This window comes from Kogia breviceps, unplaced genomic scaffold, assembly GCF_026419965.1.
Source record: "Kogia breviceps isolate mKogBre1 unplaced genomic scaffold, mKogBre1 haplotype 1 scaffold_374, whole genome shotgun sequence".
In the NCBI taxonomy this organism is placed as follows: domain Eukaryota; kingdom Metazoa; phylum Chordata; class Mammalia; order Artiodactyla; family Physeteridae; genus Kogia; species Kogia breviceps.
The window spans coordinates 6,906-25,831 of record NW_026711813.1 but is presented as its reverse complement, the minus strand read 5'-3'; the positions used below and the strand labels follow the sequence as shown (position 1 = coordinate 25,831).

Here is an 18,926-nt window from a genome sequence, read left to right as displayed (position 1 = left end):
TAGATATAACATGTGCTGTTTTAGGATGAAGAAATTGAAGTTGTCCAGGGCTCAGCTTGACTCCTCATGTGCAACATGGACCAGTGATGATTCTTTTTTCCTGCCACACCAGCCAAAATTTATAACAGATGAGTGTAGCCAAGGGAATAATGTCACTATTTTAGGGATTAAGATGAAGGTTATGTATTTCAAGGGAAAACTCTAACATTACTGCCTCCAAATTTATAAGCCAAAATTAACATGATTCCCAAAAATATGCTAATTTTTTCTTTTTTGTTGTTCAAGTTGGATGTATGTCATTTACACAGAAGAATATTTTGATTTTTTTAATGCAGAATATTTTTTGCTTTCTTTTAAATTTATGATGTAAAGGTTTTTAAAAGACAAAGTGATATTAAGTGGAATGCAAGATGTCAGGAAGCCCTAATGATAAAATTCATCTGGGAAGTCAATCATCAAGGATGTTAATCGTATTCAAGTAAAGCTACACTGAACCGTAAACAGTTATAGGTGATCTGTATTACAGCATTGACACATATGTCTGACAAGCTCTTATACCACTGACAAAAAGTACTTATTGTGTATATAATGATATCATAATCTTTGTACACTTACTCTCTGAATAACATGCAGTTGTTGCTTAAAATACTTAGGGACTTCAGTTGCTTGGGTCAGATTGCGGTGCTTCAAATAAATATAATTAATCATATAAAGAGTAAGGCATAAATATAGCTTAAGAAATTGCCATGTAGGAAGACAAATAGACCCCCCTTTTCTCAGAGGAAGTACTTATTTTGCAGGTTACTATGGGCAAGGATGCAACCTCTGAATGTTTTTCTTGAGGATCCAGAATTTTAAAGTAAGAATAACAGTGATAGAAAGTAAAACTCTAAGATCAATAATATGCTTTTGTTCAAGTGCTGTCAGGTGTGTTCTACTGGAAGTAAAGTTGTCTAAATTTGTACCGTATCACTCATTGCTTGGTATAGAGTTGTCTTGTTTTTAAACGAAGGGGGAAAATCTTGTTTTAAAGTGACTCATGTAGTGATGTAGTATGTTAGTAATGGGGTGGGTGTTTCTTTGCTCAGTATGAGAACTAGTAATAACAGATACTGACAATTTTCCCATAGAATTTAACTCATATTGGGAATTCTCAGGAATCTGTGTACAGGTAGGTACCTGGTTCCAGAAGGTTAATAGTAAGAATCGTTAAATATCACTGCTATATGACCATGGGAATTTGTGTGGCATTTACAATATATGAGTTATAATTAGCTTATACTTTTAAGACTTCAAATATATAACAGTCTCTCTTATCTGTGATTATTTTTCTCCTAATGTCCTTTGAGACCCATTCATTTTCGATTGGATGATTTATCCATTTAGAGTTAATTAAATTCAGCTACTGAGTCTTATTTTATGGTGGTTTTTTTTTTTTTTTTTTTTTTTTAATCTTACTGTGGTTATGGAACTAGGTCTAATGGAGACTTGATTTTTTTTTTTTTTTTTTTTTTTTCTGCTGTACGCGGGCCTCTCACTGTTGCGGCCTCTCCCGTTGCGGAGCACGGGCTCGGGACAAGCAGGCTCAGCGGCCATGGCTCACGGGCCCAGCCGCTCTGCGGCACGTGGGATCTTCCCGGACCGGGGCACGAACCCGTATCCCCTGCATTGGCAGGCGGACTCTCAACCACTGCACTACCAGGGAAGCCCCTAGACTTGATTTTTGTATCTTTATAGCTGTGCATGTATTGCCATGATACCGGGAAATACTGTTTGCTAGTAAAAGGGGGAGAAGTATGGTAACTGGAAAGATACTTAGACATTTCTTTTCCTACTTACAGAGATTTGGAGATGTTTTAAATTTCCTATAAGAGAAGTTGTATTGAAACGTAAGTCATTTTTACAATAAGGAAGAGTATAGTTTTTAATAATAAATCTTCTAAAGCTAAGGGAGGTTTGGAGAAACTCTTGATGAAAAACTTAGGGAAAGGATTGAAACATAGTTACAGTTTTGGCAGGGTTGATGCACTTTGACTCTGATTGCTAGTCTTATCTTGGAGAGAGAGAGAGTTTTTAAAAGCAAGAAAACGTTTAAGGCAGATGTTGATGAAGAGTAGCCAATTTGACTCTGGACTTCAAGTTTTTTCTTTATTTATTTGGAAGATTTCAGTTAAGGAGTTCCAGGATTTGAGAAATAAGATTAATTCTTTTAAAAAACATGAAAGAGCTTATACATTCAAAAGACCATTGTCTAGTCCCCAAGGGAAGTGGACAATGTACTTGTGCAAATGTTGCAACTTTGCTTAGTATCTTTGGAGCTCCTTTTTTGGCATTGCCTTCAGTTCTTTTAAGTATCTCCAAAGGTAGCAAATCTTCCTTTGAAGGTGAATTTGATTTTTGGAAATAGCCAAAAATAACTTGTATCCATATCTGATGAATATTAATTAACCAATCTAAAACAGCTTAGTTGAGTGTCTTGCATATTTCAGGCCCTAAGGGTGTAAGAATGTTTAAAATAATCAGGCCCTGCCTTCAAAGTTGTGGGACAAGAGTTGGTACATAACCCTGGGGCAGATGGCACATCGAAAGACTGTTGAAGGCATTTGGCAGGGAGATGCATAGCAGAGAAGTGGACTCTAAAGCCCTATTTACGAAATTAATAATTTTAGTAAAAGAAAGGAAAAGAACATAGGCCTGTCTATAAGTTAGTGAGATAAATTTTTGTGAGTCATGAACTGGCTTAAACACAGTTTCCAAGCAGATATTCCAAAAATATTTCCAATAGTGGGATATCATAGAACCTCTTAAGATGACCATTTAAAAAGAACATTCATTGTGTTGGTTAAAAAATAAACTTTCATTAGTTTAGTTTTTTGGAGGCTTAAATTGAATTCTCTATTTTTACCTTAAGAGATATTCTCAAAAAGTATTCAACATGTAAATTTAACATAGAGTTCGTCCATTGTTTCCTACCTCTCCTAGATGCCTCTCCCCACCTAAGGCTAAAGAAGACAGTCGCCTTTCACAGCAAATGTGAGGGGGAGAGAGGGAGAAAGAGGTAGTAAAACTAAAGAATATTTTGAGCTGATCCATCTCAGAGACAGAGTAGTTAAAATTAGATACTTTTTCCCCCCCTCAAAATGTTAAAGATGTTAAATGATAGAAATAACCTTCAGAGCAAAAAAACCAAATTATTGAGATTGGTTTTAGGGGAACAGGAAATGGATGATAGATAAAGTGACCTTATAATTTATTCCAAACCAGGTTGATAATGGAAATGAAAGGGGTGCTAGTGGTCATTTCACTGCGTGGCAGATGTTAACTAGGAAGTGCAACTGGGACATATGGCTACTCTATGATAGAACTGGAATTTATCTTGATATTTATTGGGTGAGTGTTTACTGAGAGGGAAAATATTTTATTTGGAATTTGTTCCCATTAATAGTCTTTTGAAACCACCTCACATAAGTTAGTCATTTCTTCCTTTGTTTTCTCATAGAAAGTTTATACATCTACATATATTTATAGCATTATATTGGGGTTATTTGTTTAAGGGTCAGCCTCTCATTAGACTGAGGTAAGGAAATTTCCTTGCTCTTTTTTGTAACCCTCTTAGTGTCGGAATGTAATAAATATGTCAGTGAAGGAATGTTGATCTCATTTAATTATAGATTTCCTCATTACTAAAATAAGACAATTCTGGGGCTGATAATTTTACCTGAGCATATTGGATGGATTGCTTGTATTTATTAATACAAGGCATTAAATAGGTTGAGGATGGATATTTAAATTTATAGGCTGTGTTTTACATCTGTTACAGAGAAAATTTAAAGGATAAGAATGAGATAACAAATAAACTCATGAAAAAGACCATTTGGAATTAACCATCAATAAAGTGGGTAGGAGTAGGGTTGAATTGACTTTACGGACAAGATAGGATGTGCAAAGTCATGACAGTATGATCATTTGTAGAAATACACATGATTTGATTTGTTTGGAGTGGGGAGTGTACGTCAGGATGGGGCATGGAGAGAGATGAAACTAAAGAGGACATATTATGGAGAAGCTTCTGTAATACATTAGCAGGTTGAATTTTATCCTGAAAACCATGAGGAAATATTGAAGAATTTTAAGAGGAGGAGTGGTGTGATCAGATTTCGTGCTTTTGAAAGTTAGCCATCAGCAAATGTATTGGAGGGAAGCCAAGTCTACTTAGTTACTAAATTGGTAGGCAGAGGGGAGGATGGTAATTGAAAAGGAAGAGTCTAGAGTGTGGCTTCAGTGTTTCAGGTTTGGGCAGCTGGGTGGAGAGAGTAGTGCTGTTCACCCAGCTACGGTGTGCAGGGGTCAGTTTAGATGGCAGGGTGGGAGGTGAGTATCTCGAGTTTAAGGTATATATGAAACAACGGAGGGAAAGTCCCAAGTTGGATAAATCCATCTGCTGCTCAGCAAGAAGATCTAGGCTAGAGACAGAGAAAATGATTGTGACCATTTACTGAGCTTCTGTTTAAAGGTGTAAATGTGTGAATACACTGTGGTAAATACTTTATATACATCATGCATTTAGTCCTTATGATTTAGTTATCATTATTCCTATTTTATAGATTATGAAACCAAGATCCGTGGTTGCACAAGTTAGTAAGTGTCAGAGTCACTTGTTGACTTTAGAGTTGGGTTGAAACCATGAGGGTAAATGAGGCCACTTACGGTGAATGTATAAGGTGAGATAAGTGGAGGACTAAGGCATGAGATGAGTGAAGCGCTAAAAGTGAACTTTTGAGAAACTTAGACGTTTGAGAGGCTAGTGGAGGAAGAAGATCCTGCAGATAAGACTGAAAAAGAACATCAAGAGCAATGTTACCCAAAACGTGTTCCTCCATTTGTCCTATGAGATAGTTCTTTAAAAGGGAGGGGGTTCTAGAATCAAGTAAGTTTGGGATGTAAGTTTGACTCTACAGATGCTGACCCCATCTTGTAGAGTCACAATGCACATCAGTATTGATATGAGAAATTCTGAGAAATATGAGAAATCCTGTAGTAGAGAAACCTGTTTAACCTAATACCATATTTCCCAAATCTATTTGATCATGAACCCTTCTCCCGCTTTTTTGCGTACATTCCATTGCAATCCCAGAACTGAAGAATCCAGCTGAGTGTGGCATCACAGACTCTAAGCAAAGAGGGAGTTTCAGGAAGGAACTGGTCACTGTTGGATCAGATGTCTCAGATTGCTCAACCGGAGCCAAGAGTAGAAAGTCAGTTGACTTTGGCAATTAGCAGGGCACCAGTGACCTTTGTGAGAGCAGCAGGTACCGTGGAGTAAGTAGTCAGAAGACAACTGTGTTGCAGCCGGCTAGAAGATAAATGAGTGGTGAGGAAGGGGAGGTAGCAAATAGAGGCTGTTCTTACCAAAACCTTGTCTCTAAAGGAAAGAAGAAAGTGATTAGAAGACAGTACGGGTGAAAGAAGGGCTCTTTTGTGTTATTTGGAAGAGACTTGAGAATATTTTTCTTATGAAGGGAAGGAGTCCTTAGGCAAGAAAAGAGGGTCAATATATGGTAAGGAAGAGAGGATGATTCATGGAGCAAGATTCTGGAGGAGAAGTTTCCAGAAGATGGAGAGATTAGCTTTGGAGGAATGGGAAGTTTTACACTGAGCTCTAATACAGTAATGCCCTTAGCAGCTTCTTTTCCAAGTAAGGTTGTATTTCTACATCTACTTTTTATAGTCTTACTGAGTCTTCTTCCTTATTGTCACAGAGTTGGCTGTCACTTTCTACTGTCATAGTGTCTTCTTGTAGTTCTTTACTTCTAATTTGCTGCTTCATATCTGCTTCCAACTAGAAAACCAAGAAATAAGCTGTTCAGGTTTGAATAGGAAGCGAGAGTAAATAAACTGAAGGTCTAGAAAGTATGTTGTGCCCCACCCCCAAGGGATGGAGTTCATAAGCTTTGGGACGTGTCTCTTCTGTACTTAGAATCCCCCTTTTTTTAGGTGAGGTGGTGGAAGGGAGTTGCTTTGGAATTTCTACATTTTCCAGATGAAATACCAAGTAAGGAACTTCTAGAAGTTTTTTATTTGTATATAATTTCTATTGAAAATGTCTACTAGTACTTCATTTCTCTACTTTTTTAAATTCCAAAAGCCATTCCTTCATTTTAAAAAACTATATATTGTTCATACAAAATCTCTTCAGTTAAAGATGGTTTTTAACTAGAGTCTAGTAAAGTAATGGGATGACAGGACATAAGGTTCTGAATTATAACCATTAAAATGTGCAAGAGTAAATATTCTCCAGTTAGTAGTACCAGGTGTTTGTGGTGTGGTCTATACTGAGGCCTTTTGATTTAAGTGGGTCATGTAGTCCTGCTCTGTGCTTTTATGGCTATTTATGGTTCTTTCTCTAGAGCTAGCTAGCCCTTTTGTTCAAATGAGAAATCTGGAAATTATGCAGTTACCTCTGGACTACTTTTCAAAAGTTTGGAGGCTATTTTTTCCCATTTTTCTGTTAACTAGGGTATATGTTCAGCATTTTAGAATTTATTTAGAAATGTAGATTAAATCTGTTGGGTTTCATCCAGATAGCACAGTACAGGGAAGTGTTTGTATTAAATGTGTTTGCTATCCATCTGCACTAGACACATGTGGGTACATAGCAAAGCAGATTCATGGGCTTCATCTCTGTCCTGCCAAATCTCTCTTGATGGAGTTCAGGACTATGTATTGTTAACAGGCTCTTGGGTGATTCTGATAGGCACTAAACATATGAAAACTACTGGTGCAGGGGATCCAGCCTGTGATTAAGTCTGACCTATCCTGGTTCTTCCACTGAGTGTTGGCAACAGTATCCATGGTTAGAACCTAAATCAGACGAGTATGCGCCCAGGTGCTTTTCATGGGATGATATATATATATTTTTAAGGTATCCATTTTATTATTATTATTATACTTTATTTTATTGTTTTGGCCACATGGCTTGTGGGATCTTAGTTCCCCGACCAGGGATCAAACACGGGCCCTTGGCAGTGAAAGCGTGGAGTCCTAACCACTGGACCACCAGGGAATTCCTGGGATGATCTTTTAAAATGCTTTTTGGACTTATTATTTTTTAACAACTTTATTGACATAGAATTCATACTATTCAGTTAACATATTTAAAGTGTTCAGTGGTTTTTGGTATAGTCACTGATTTGTGTACCTATCACCACAGTCAATTTTTTAAACATTTTTATCACCTCAGAAAGAAACCTCTTACCCTTTGGTTATCACCATCCTATTTCCCCTGAACCCTAAGCAATCAGTAATCAACTTTCTGTCTATAGATTTCCCTATTCTGAACTTTCTTATGTATGGAATCATACAATACATACAGTCTTTTGTGACTGGCTTCTATCACTTACCATAATATTTTCAAGCTTCATCCATATTGTGGCCTGTATCAGTATTTCACTCTTTCTTATAGCAGGATAATATTCTACTATATTGGACTTCCCTGGTGGCGCAGTGGTTAAGAATCCACCTGCCAATGCAGGAGACACAGGTTCGAGCCCCTGCCTGGGAAGATCCCACATGCTGTGGAGCAACTAAGCCCGTGCGCCACAACTACTGAACCTGTGCTCTAGAGCCCGTGAGCCACAACTACTGAGCCTGTGTGCCACAACTAAAGCCCGCGCACCTAGAGCCGGTGCTCCACAATAAGAGAAGCCACCGCAATGAGAAGCCTGTGCACCGCAACGAATAGCCCCCACTCGCCGCAACTAGAGAAAGTCCACGTGCAGCAACGAAGACCCAACACAGCCAAAACATAAATAAAATTAATTAATTAATTATTAAAAAATTACAAAGCTGAAAATTCTTTCCTTCTTTTCTAAAATTAATATTTAGCAATAGCATCCCCTAACTTCCAGTGCAGAAGACCATTTAAAAATAGGTCTATTCCCTGTTCTGTGATGACCAGAAAGTTTCTTCTCTCCAAAGAGACAGAAATAAGAATAACCAACATTTCCTGAGCATTTACTCTCTGCCAGGCACTGTTCTGAGCTCTTTGTAGGTATGATCCCAGCAACCTTCTGAGGATAGGTGCTCTTATCATCTCCATTTAACAGATGAGAAAATTGAGGAACAGATAAGGGGTAGAACAGGATTAGAATCCAGGTAGTCTGACTTCAGATCCCACTGTCTTAACAGCTCCTGCTGAAGATTGGCCTGCTTTATCCTTCCTGTCTTAAACTCTAATCTTGAATTCCATATGTCATTTTTGGTGGGTCTAGGAAAGAGGATCTAGGAAATACACCTGAAGTGCCCTGGGGTTTTGGGGGGGGGGGTTTCCTTCTAAAACTCAATCTTATCCTCCATTAATCCTCATTAAACAGTTCCGTAATGATAATATCCCAAATGTAAAAGATCCCCACGTGTGCTCCAAGACATTTTTTTATGCTATTAAATGTATTCTATGGTAACAGTTTGCTTTTATAACATTAATTAATTACTAATCCTGGGTATTGTTACCAAAATATCATCCATAGGAATATTATGAAATAAAACAGGTGTCCCCGGGACTTCCTTGGTGGCACAGTGGTTAAGAATCTGCCTGTCAATGCAGGGGACAGGGGTTCGAGACCTGGTCCGGGAAGATCCCACATGCCACGGAGCAGGTAAGCCTGTGCACCACAACTACTGAGCCTGTACTCTAGAGCCCCTGAGCCACAACTACTGAAGACCATGCACCTAGAGCTCGTGCTCTGCAACAAGAGAAGCCACTGCACCACAACGAAGAGTAGCCCCCACTCACCACAGCTAGAAAAAGCCTGCGTGCAGCAATGAAGACCCAATGCAGCCAAAAATAAATAAATAACTTTATTAAATAAATAAATAAATAAAACAGGTGGCCCCAAAGTAACACAAGCTTCATGACCTGGAAGAAGTAACATTGGCGTGGTAGGAGAGCCATTCACCTGGCTTTGCTACCATTTAACTCTGTGACCCTAGCCAGTCTCTTCATCTGTCTTACCCTAGTTTTCTCATGTAAGAAATAAGAGTTGAAGTTCTAAGGTCCTGTTCAGTTTTAGCATTCAAAGATACTATATACTCTTGGTAAAGTGTCTTTGGAACCATGAAATATAATTTGAACGAGTACTTTAATTGGGTTTTCTTCCTTGCGTTTTATGGTAATTATCGGCAGGCGTGCAGAAAAGGCTGAGAGATAATTCTGTTAACTTGACCTGTGGATCCTTGGAGTAGAAACCTCTGTTCCTGCACAGGAAATGTGATTTACATGCTATGTTTTGGATATGTATTTTTAGTTGGTCTTAGTGTTCTATTAAGGATCTGCCCAGAGACTGTTTAAGGCTTAAATATATTCTCTAATGAGTTAATATATTACTGACTAAAATTAGATTTTTAAAAACTTGTTTTTAAAATAATTCCTAAAAATGGACCTTTGGGTATGAATAGAGGTAAGAATAGGATGGGAGATGGGAGTTGAAGGATAATTTAGGATCCAGATTTAGTTTTGTCCTGGGAAACTGACAGTGGTTTCTAGAATATGCTTCCTTAGTTATTTTTAGTATACTGTTACCAATAAACCCTTAGTAATAATAGTAGCTACCACTTAGAGAGTGCCCACTGTGCATGGCAGCATTTTGACAAGAAATCTGTAAGACCTGTATGAACCCTATTGAAGGATATAAAAGAAAACCTGAGTAAGCAGAGATCTATGCATGTTCCTTGAAGAGAAGACTTAATATTGCAGAGATGCCATTTCTACCCTGATTAATTTACAGCTTCAATGCAATCCCAGTCAGAATCCCAACAGGCTTTCTGTTAGAACTTGATTCTAGAAATCATGTGGAAGAGACATGCTCAAGAATAGCAAGATACTTTTAAATAAGAGAGTGAGAGATGTGCCTTAGCAGACAGCAAAATATATTATAAACCATTACTAAAGCAGTATAGATTAATGGAACAGATACAGATCTATGTGTATATATAGGGATTTACTACGATAGAAATAATGTTTCAAATCAGTGGTGATAGGAAGAATGACAACTGGAGTTGGTAATTAGCTTTCCAAGTGGAAAAAAGTAAAATTAGAGCTCCACATTAGATCAAACTCAAAAATGAATCCTAGATGGATTACATACAGGCCTAATCACTTTTAAATATATAAAGTTATTAGAGGAAAAATATAGGAAAGTATGTTTATGTTTCCTTGAGAAAGAAAGACATCTTAAGTAGGTGACAAAACACAAAACCCTAAAAAAAAGATTAATAAATTTGACTATATCAAAATATAAATTTTAATAAAATAAGACACCATAATTACATTAGAAAACAAGCAATGATTGAGAAGTATTCATAATATACATAACAAATGCTTTGTACTGCTGATACATAAAGAACTCCTGGGCTTCCCTGGTGGCGCAGTGGTTGAGAGTCCGCCTGCCGATGCCGGGGACACGGGTTCGTGACCCGGTCCGGGAAGATCCCACATGCCGCGAAGCGGCTGGGCCCGTGAGCCATGGCCTCTGAGCCTGCACGTCTGGGGCCTGTGCTCCGCAAAGGGAGAGGCCACAACGGTGAGAGGCCCGCGTACGGCCAAAAAAAAAAAAAAAAAAAGAAAGTAAGAACTCCTAAAAATAATACAAATATACCTAATAGTAAAAACAAATTCATAGAAGAGGGAATAAAAAATGACTCATAAGAAAATATGTTCATTAGTAATTAGAGAAATTTAAAAATAAGATAAAAATTTTCACCCATTGTGTTAGCAAAAATATTTAATGTGATAATATCTGGTATGATGTGGGGATAGAGAAAGAAGTATTGTCATGAACTGTTTGTGGACATATAATTTGGTACAGCCACTTTGGTGGGCAATTTGATGTAGTATCTGTTAAAATTTAAAATACCTGTACCTTATGACTCAGCAGTTCCCTTTCTTGTTATCTACCCTAGGAAAAACATTCTTACATGTAATACAAGCATAAGCTGCAAGAATGGTTGTTGTAGCATTATCTGTAATAGCAAAACAAGACAAAATAAAACCAAAAAACCTAAATATTCATTCGTAGGGGAATGCTTAAACTCAGGAACACTAGGTAGTGCTTAAGAAGAATGGGATAAATCTATGTGTACTAACAGGGAAAGATCTTCCAAATAACATTGACTAAAGAAAGTAAATTACAGAACAGTAAATACAATATAATACTACTTATGTAAAATAAAACATTTCTGTTGTATAAACATACACGTGTACACATATCTAAAAATCTGGCTAGGGACTTCCCTCGTGGTCCAGTGGGTAAGACTCCATGATCCCAATGTAGGGGGCCCGGGTTCCATCCCTGGTCACGGGGAACTAGATCCCGCATGCATGCCACAACTAAGAGTTTGCATGATGCAACGAAGAGTTTGTATGTCGCAACAAAGATCCTGCATGCCACAACTAAGACCCAGGCAGCCTAAATAAATAAATAAATATTTTAAAAATAATAAAAAAATAAAAATCTGGCTAATAGGTGCACTTACCTTGGGAGGAGACTGAGCCTGAGCTTTTTCTAAAGGGAAAGTTGGAATTTTTCTAAAGTGTAGTTGGAATTTTTTAAGCAGTGTATTCTTGTCTCATTTGTTTAATTTAAAATAAACTTAATTTAAAAAATTATGGTGATAGGAAATTTTGATTTAAAAAAGCATATTTGAAAACACTTCTACAGTGTGGAATCATTTTTACTTAGTAAAACACTTTTTAAAAATTAATTTATTTTTGGCTGCGTCGGCTCTGAGTTGTAGCACGGGAGGTCTTTTCATTGTGGAGTGTGGGCTCTTCGCTGCGGCGCCTGGGCTTCTCACTACTTGTGGCACCTGGGCTTCTCTCTAGTTAAGGCGCGTCGCATGGGCTCAGTAGTTGCAGTGCGCGGACTTAGTTGCCCGGAGGCATGTGGGATCTTAGTTCCCTGACCAGGGATCGAACCCGCGTCCCCTGCACTGAAAGTCGGATTCTTAACCACTGGACTACCAGGGAAGTCCCCAATAAAATACTTCTATATGTGTGTAACTAGAAGGTAGTACATAAAAACATTGAATCTCTCTGGATAGTAGAATCATAGGTAGTTTTTAATACTTGATGTGTTCTATATGCTTTTATATTTTTAATGTTTTTCTTTCACAGTGAACAACACATTTTTATAGTGGAAGTAGTTTTCTAAAGAGAAAACAAAGAAGCCCTCTAATGAAGGTTGAAACCTCTTTTAAAAATTCACTTGAATCATGATATTTAAGTTTTTGTGAAAATTACTCTTAATCAAATCTAACATTTATTGATGTGAGTTTAAGTTTGGAGGGTGGTAGTAACCCAAATATAAACATGGGCTTTCTTCTTCAGAAAGCTGTAGAATTAGACTTAATCCACTTCAGTACTTTGAAAGACATTGTTACATTTCCTCTTAATGAATTCCAGTTTCCTATCAGCAATTTTAACAGGTCAAGTGGGGGTACTTCATGGATTGTTTTTGAAAATGTGGTCACTGGAAATTCCCAGAGAGTCTTCCTTCGTTGTTTATGGTTGTATTAGAGTGTGAGATGCCTTTTTTTTTTTTTTTTTTTTTTTGCAGTAGATTCTTAAAGATGGAGAATGATAATAATTTTACTTATTTTCTTAATCATAAGTTCCATCTCCTTCAGAGAATGCATATGCTTCTAAAGACAAGTGAGAATTATTTTTCCTCCTGACACCAACCAACTCTCTGATTCTCTGAGGACATTAGCTAGGTGTCAATTCAATGCTGACACTAACTACCCAGAGTTAGCATCAGATTCCAGAAGTTTAAGGGCTTAGTCCCACAGGACTGTCCTTACTTCAGACACCAGTCTCAAGTATCAGGTCCCCAGATTACTCACACTTCTGTCCAAGTTGTCAACAAAGTCAGGGATTCCCACAACCCCTCTCCTCAGGTTCAGTAATTTGCTAGAATGACTCATAGAACTCAGGAAAGCACCTTACTTGCTGTTACCGGTTTATTGTTAAGGATACAACTCAGAAAGAGGCAGAAGGAAGAGATGCATAGGGCAAGCTGTGGGGGAAGGGGCATGGAGCTTCCATGACCTCTCCGGCTGTTTCACCCTCCCAGCACCTTGATGTGTTCACCAACCTGAAAGCTCTCTGAACCCTGTCATTTAGGGGGTTTTTATGGAGATTTCATCACCTAAGCATGATTGATTGAATCGTTGGCTATTGATGATTAACTCAGTCTCCATCCCCTCTCCTCTTCCTAGTGTTTGGGGGGTAGGGCTGAAATTTCCAAACTTCTAATTAAGGCTTGGTGTTTCTCGACACTAGTTCCCATCCTGAAGCTATTTAGAGGCCCAGTAAGAGTCACCTCATTAGAACAAAAGATGCTTCCATTGCCCTTGCTACTCAGGAAATCACAAGGGTTTTAGGCTCTGTGCCTGGAACCAGGGACAAAGACCAGATATCTTTCTGTGATACAATGGCAGCAAAACTCAGTCTTTGGTTAATAGCATTTGGGAGCTAAGTGTCAGCTTGGTAGAATAAAGGCAGTTTCGTGGTGGACCTTCTTTCATAATTCCATAAAGGTTGAGTAAGACTTGATGAAGAAAGGGGAGGAACAACAAAGGCATGGAAGCCAAAGACATGGAGATAAGTGCAGAAAATTTCAATATTCTAGATAATAAAGCACTTGATGGGAGAGAGAGGGAGATGCTAGCTTAGAGAGCTAAGTAGACAAGAGCCAAGTCCTGCAGGGCCTTGTGTGCCTTGGTAAGAATTTTGGACTTAAACTTTAGCCTTTATTTCTCAAGCTTTAGATTGGTATCACAGTCACTTGGGAAGAATGTAAAATTGCAGATTGGCCTAGAAATATGCATTTTTATAAGCATGCTTAGGTAACTCTGACACAGGAAATGCTGCTTTTGGCAATGAAGAACATAAAGGGCTTTATTCACAGAAGCAAAGTCAGAACTGCGACTTAGTTTGTTGCAGTAGCCAAGTCCTAGAACTAAACACAAAGGCCCAAACTAAGGCAATTGTGGTTGGGATAGAAAGGATGAGACAGATTAGAGAAAAATATAAAAAGTAAAACAGTGTAGGGGCTTGATGATGGATTGTGAGAGGTGAGGAAGAAGAAGAAGCCTAAGTTGACTCTTGAAGATTTTCAGTGTGGTTGGGCTGAGTAGGTGACAGATTCCATTAACAAAGGTACAAGAAGTAAAACTTCTGTGGGAAGAAGATGAGTTCAGTTGTAGACATGTTGAGTGTGTAATCCTGTAGAACATCTAAGCAGATATCTTCCCGTTAGGCAGTAGGATATCCAAGAGGACTGGCAATGAAAATTTGGAAGTAATTAGTTTGTAGGCTTTTGTTGAAACTCAGAGAGATGAGATCACTGAAGGAATGCCCTTGGAGATAGATACCAAGGGCAGAATCCTGAGAGCCCTCATGTTTAAGGGGTAAAAGTAGAAAATAAATATCTGACAGAGACTGAGAAGGAACAACTGGAAAGCAGTTTGCGGAAGACCAGTAGAGAGTGGTATCACAGATGCCAAAACAGAGTTTTAGGAAGGAGTGAATGGTCCAATTCTGTCATGCAGCTGTGAGAAATCCAATAAGACCAAGAAAAGTGCTCTGAATGGAGACCACTAGTGACTTTGGCTAGAGTAGTTTCATTGGAGAGGTGGGACAGAGAAACCTGATTGTGGTAGGTAAAAGAGGAAATTGATCAAGTGGAAACAGTGACTATAAAATACTCCTTTCCAGAAGTGCTGCTGTGAATGCAAGGAGAAAAAGAATGGTAGGATCAGATGAAGATACGTCTTATTTTTGTTTTTAAAGTATGAGATGAATGTTTATATGTTTATAAAAAATGTTGACTTGAAAATGTTTATATGTTGAGGGAAATGAGCCAAAGTGTTACGAGCAGGGGAAGATATAGAAGATAAAAGTGAGGGAGGGGATAATTGATGGGGTCCAAGTCTCAGGGGAAGGGGGGGTGCATCCAGAACCCTGAACAAGGAGTTAGTCTGGACCAGGAAAAGAGCTACCTCATCTTCTGTGATTTAAATATCTATTTCCTCTTAGGGTTGAATCTTACTATATAGGATGATATTTCTCATTCTTTTACTCCCATTAGAACTTAAAATATATCCTATTTGTGGTTTTATCAATCTGTCTGCACATAGACAAAAATTCCTACGAATAACCAATATTTAGATAATATAGTATGTCATATATAATTAGGTTAATACTAATCTGTTGCCTTGACTTCTGTACAGATTAGCAAAAACCTTTCTGAAATGTGGTAGGAAAATGTGTATTCTCTTTGTTTTTATATTCTTCCTTTCTTTTTACAGTCATTCAACACATACTGGACACCCACAAAAATGGCAACTCAGGGCTTCCCTGGTGGCGCAGTGGTTGGGGGTCTGCCTGCCGATGCAGGGGACACGGGTTCATGCCCCGGTCCGGGAAGATCCCACATGCCGTGGAGGGGCTGGGCCCGTAGGCCATGGCCGCTAAGCCTCCACGTCCGGAGCCTGTGCTCCACAACGGGAGAGGCCACAACAGTGAGAGGCCCGCGTACCACACACAAAAAAATAAAGAAATAAAGGCAACTCATATAGGATTTGGAGAATGTTTGAATTACAGACCTATAGCCTAAAATATAAAAGGTACTCATCATTCAGGGTTTACATTCCTTGAACTTACTAACTCTAAAAATTAATACCAAACTGTTTTTAATAGGTGCCTTTTGTTATACAAGAATTCAACTTGTCAGTAGGCAAAAGAATTTAATTTGGTCATTAAGAAAAAAATTGTCATTAATGATAACTTGGTAGACTTCCAGCTTGAAGCATGTTTATTAAAAAGCAAGTATTGTAAAGTTCTATGTGAGAATAGAATGCTACATTGAGTATATTATGAGGGGGGAAAAAAGTCCTGGCTTGTTCAGTCTCTAGCATCGTAAGGGCAGTTATAAATCCTTGATGATTCAAATTTGTTGTATTCATTTGATGGTGATGATAGTAGGAGGAAAGAAAAATGGCATGGCAAGATAGATTTACTAGAAAAAAGGCAAAGAACTTTCTAAAGAATTTTGGTGGGACTTCCTGGGTGGCGCAGTGGTTGAGAATCTGCCTGCCAATGCAGGGGACGCGGGTTCGCGCCCTGGTCCGGGAGGATCTCACATGCAGTGGAGAGGCTCGGCCCGTGCGCCACAACTACTGCGCCTGCACTCTAGAGCCCGCGAGCCACAACTGCTGAGCCCACATGCTGCAACTACTGAAGCCCGTGCGCCTGGAGCCCGTGCTCCACAACAGGAGAAGCCACTGCAATGAGAAGCCCACGCGCTGCAACCAAGAGTAGCTCACGCGCTGCAACCAAGAGTAGCCCCCGCTCGCCGCAACTAGAGAAAGCCCACACACAACAACAAAGACCCAACACAGCCAAAAATAAATAATAGATAAATAAATTTATTTTTTTAAAAGAATTTTGGTAAGTGTGCCACATTACTTTCCAGAAAAGTATATTAGTTTGCACTTCTACCAGTAATGACAGTGAGTGTGCCCCAAACATCATTTTCCAAAAATTAAAAATTATATTCTCATTTTAGGAAAAGTTAAGAAACTTGTCATTGTATAGCTATTCAGGTGACAGAGTTGATAGCTGTGTACCAACCTATTGTATGTCCCAGGATCCTCTAGCCATTGAATTCGATAACCAAACTACTTCCTATACATCTTAAGAAGCCAATTTTGCAGTCTGTTTCTCAATGGATATGTTTAATGTTTTTTTTCTCCTTGAAGCCTTTAAAAGTTTGAGTTCATTTGATAGTTTTTAGGGAATTTTCAAGTTCTAATTTCATCTCCCAGGTGTACTTTACATAATTATTTTGTTATTAACAAAAAATTGGGAAAGTGGCTGCTACAGATGGTTTACAATTCCCTAATTCTGTTTAATATAAGGATTTAATTTCTGTTTTTCATTTAAAAAACATCCTACTATTTTTTGGTGGCCAGTTGACAGTAAACTTATAGCTACTGTAGCTAAGGTTTGGGATATCTTCAGTACTTCATGTATGTGTAGATGTTGGCAGTGTATTATTAAATTCTAGTTTCTAGTCTTCAGGGGTTTTTTGTTGTTTTTTTAAAATATTTAGCCATTTAACACTTTGTTTATCTTACATTCCATTTGTGATAATTGATTATACATTTGTATTTGAAGACATTAATTACAACCTGGAATATATAATGGGCACATAGGTACTGCTCTCTGTTTTTTAGACCCCCCTATACCTAGTGTGAAATATACTCTTGAGTAAAATATGTTCAATTTTAGTTTGATATAAATATTTTTGTGAAAAGAAGGAATTGAGCTATAGATGAATTGTTGTGGGATATGCTGTTTGGTCCTGTGGACTCAAGGCTTAATAAAAAGGCCCCTTCTGTGTTTCCATACAAATTTTAGAATTATTTGTTCTAGTTCTGTGAAAAATGCCATTGGTACTTTGATAGGCATTGCATTGAACTTGTACATTGCCTGGGATAGAATGGCCATTTAAACAATATTCTTCCAATTCATGAACACAGTATATCTTACTACCATACTACTCAAGGTAATCTACACATTTAGTGCAATCCCTATCAAAATACCAATGGGCATTTTTAACAGATCTAGAACAAATAATTATAAAATCTGTATGAAGACACAAACCAGGAATAAACAAAACAATCTTGAGAAAGTAGAACAAACCTGGAAGTATCATGCTCCCTGATTTAAAACTATACTATAAAGCTACAGTAATCAAAAACAGACACAGATCAATGGAACAGAATATCGAGCCCAGAAATGAACCCACACTTACACGGGCAATTAATCTACAACAAAGGAGGCAAGAATATACAATGGGGGAAAAGACAGCCTTTTCAATAAATGGTGTTGGGAAAGGGCTTCCCTGGTGGCGCAGTGGTTGAGAGTCCGCCTGCGGATGCAGGTGACATGGGTTTGTGCCCCGGTCCGGGAAGATCCCACATGCCGTGGAGCAGCTGGGCCCGTGAACCATGGCCGCTGAGCCTACGCGTCCGGAGCCTGTGCTCTGCAACGGGAGAGGCCACAACAGTGAGAGGCCCACATACCTCAAAAAAAAAAAAAAAAAAGTGTTGGGAAAAAACAGCTACATGCAAAATAATCAAAACTGGACTACTCATACCATGCACAAAAATAAATTCAAAATGGATTAAAGATTTAAATATAGGACCTGAAACCATAAAACTTCGAGAAGAAAACATAGGGGTACTCTCTTTGACATTGGTCTTGGTAATATTTTTTTTGGATATGTCTCCTTGGGCAGGGGAAAACAAAGCAAAAATAAACAAATGGGACTACATCAAACTAAAAAGCTTTTGCACAGTGAAGGAAGCTATTAACAAAATAAAAAGGCCACCTACTGAATGGGAGAAGATATTTGCAAATGATATATCTGATAAGGGGTTAATATCTAAAGTATACAAGAGCTCATACAACTCAATGTCAAAAAACCCAAACAACTCAATTAAAAAAAAATGGACAGATCTGAATAGACATTTTTCCGAAGAAGACATACAGATGTCCAACAGGCACAATAAAAGATGTTCAACATTACTAATCATCAGGGAAATGCAAATCAAAATCACAATGAGATATCACCTCACACCTGTCAGAATGGCTGCTATCAAAAAGACAACATTTAACAGGTGTTGGCAAGGCTGTGGAGAAAAGGGAACCCTTGTGCATTGTTGGTGGGAATGTAAATTGGTGCAGCCACTGTGGAAAACAACATGAAGATTCCTCAGAAAATTAAAAATAGAACTATCATAGGATCCAGCAATTCCACTCCTGGGTATTTATCTGAAGAAAACAAACACACTAATTCAAA

The 18,926-nt window shown here is 38.2% G+C and overlaps 1 long non-coding RNA gene across 1 annotated transcript; it reads left to right on the top strand.

Moving 5' to 3' along the window:
• The first annotated feature begins 799 nt into the window (after nt 1-799).
• Nucleotides 800-15,478, top strand: LOC136793481 (uncharacterized). The gene is made up of 3 exons (XR_010838771.1): nt 800-859; nt 1,842-1,889; nt 15,367-15,478. It is a non-coding gene; the product is annotated as an uncharacterized lncRNA (long non-coding RNA).
• Nucleotides 15,479-18,926: the final 3,448 nt, after the last annotated feature.